This window comes from Schistocerca serialis, chromosome 2, assembly GCF_023864345.2.
Source record: "Schistocerca serialis cubense isolate TAMUIC-IGC-003099 chromosome 2, iqSchSeri2.2, whole genome shotgun sequence".
Taxonomy (NCBI): Eukaryota; Metazoa; Arthropoda; class Insecta; order Orthoptera; family Acrididae; genus Schistocerca; species Schistocerca serialis.
In genome coordinates, this window is record NC_064639.1 from 918,299,360 (window position 1) to 918,301,532 (window position 2,173).

Below are 2,173 nucleotides of genomic sequence, written 5' to 3' on the forward strand. Positions count from 1 at the left end.
CCAGAAAGCTAAATCAGACACCACTTCACATATTCCTCCATTATATCCCATTATACCTGTTAAATTAAGACACATGGCCGCTGTAGATATTTTTGGTCCGATTCCGAGAACTAACAGAGGTTTTTGCTACATTTTTGTCGCTGTTGAGCTCACTTCAAAATTTGTTACTTTCACTCCGTTACGCAAAGCTACTGCTAAAACTGTTTCGAAAGCATTTGTAAAACATTTTCTATCTCATGTAGGGCATGTAATGAAAGTAATTTCTGACAATGGATCTCAATTTCGTAGTAGCGTATGGACACGCATGTTACGAGCCAGAAACATTTCTCCGATTTATATATCCAAGTACCACGCTTCTTCGAACCCCTGTGAAAGATTAATGAAAGAAATTGGTAAGCTGTGCCGAATATACTGCCACAAAAGAGATATTGATTGGGATACACACATACTCTCATTCCAAGATGTAATTAATTCCATTCCAAATGAATCCACTATGCTATCTCCGACTGTTATACTAAAAAACGTTGAACCACCAAACAAAATTAAAGAATTAGTAAAATTCCCCAAAAGTCGTCGCCTAAGACACCATGAAATAATTGACATTGCGCTGAACAACATCAAACGTGCCGCAGAGCGCCGGAGAAGACAGCAAAAACAGGTTTGTACACGCCGCGACTTTCACGTTGGACAGAAGATATTAGTACGTACACACTATTTATCCAGCAAAATAAAAGGTAAGTGCAGTAAATTTGAACTTCTATACGCAGGTCCATATCGGATTCGCAGCATCCCTCACCCCAATGTTGTACACATCGAAACTTTGAGAACCAGAAAATCGAAAGGCAATCACCATATCTCAAACATTAAACCGTTTATTGAGTGAAACCACTGTATGATTCAACACACTATGATGCCATTTACTAATGCAATTATTTCACGTGACTAATTACTGATGATTATCGTATTTTTTCTTCGCAAGTGCCCGGCAAGGTAAGGTTAGCAGGTCGCTCTTCTTGTCGTTACACATCAGACCATGCATATTTTTCCAGATGAATTTACACATTTATGACTATTTCTGCAATTATATTTATGTGACTACTTATTGATGATTATCGTATTTTTTCTTGGCAAATGCCCGGCAAGGTAAGGTTAGCAGGTCGCTTTTCTTGTCGTTACACATCAGACCGTGCACATTTTCCACTTTTTTTTTGTGTGTATGATTGTACTCCAGTTTAGTTTGTATGCACTATGAAATAGTTAAGATATAACACACACCAGTCGACTTTGACATTTTTTTTGCCTTATGACAACTCAACATCGTGACTGTTTCACATTTTTTTTTGCTGCTGCATTGTATTATTCTGTGTACATTTTTGCATCTGAACACTGTCAACGTCTTTAACATATTACGTTTTCTGTCATGTTATGCTGTATGGTTAATTATGTCACCATAAACCAGTCATTATCTAGTGGGTATATGATTTAAATGCAGGACATTAATCTTTGTTCATCAATTTCAGAAAGGAATGATGATTCTAAGAAATAAATTTAACATAAATGGGAATTTCACCTACGGAATAAACGAAAGGAGATGCAATGACTTTATGAGGAAGAGTAAATGGATCAGGATTAACAGGCATTAACAAGAATATACTATACTCATCGAAGAATAGCAGTCTTAACTAATTTTTTCTTTCAGAATACAAGGTGATTGATGCAGGCTGTCAGAGAGAACTACACATCTTAGTTTTAGTGATGAAATATGCTAGAGATAAGGAATAGTTGAATAATGAGTAATGAAGTGATTTTTTGCAGATGATAATGAATACTGATGAATAATGATGAAGGATATGCTGTTATGAATAATGAAGTTTTTCTTTACAGGTGATGATAATAATGAAGTTATGATAATATGGATAATGAAGTGATGGATAATGAAGTTTTTTCTTTACAGATGAGGATAATGTTGAAGTAATGTATTTATGCTACGTAGTTATTTAAGTATTTGTTGCAGTTTGCTTTGACAGCAGGTGTTACATTGCATAGTAGGATGACTGAAAGTTTTGGAAAGGACAGCTATGGAACACATTTTTTATACACATTTCACTACCTGTTAATTCGAAGTTCACTACTTTTCAGCATAGTGTGCGTTTCTTCTTTCAGGTCAATAATC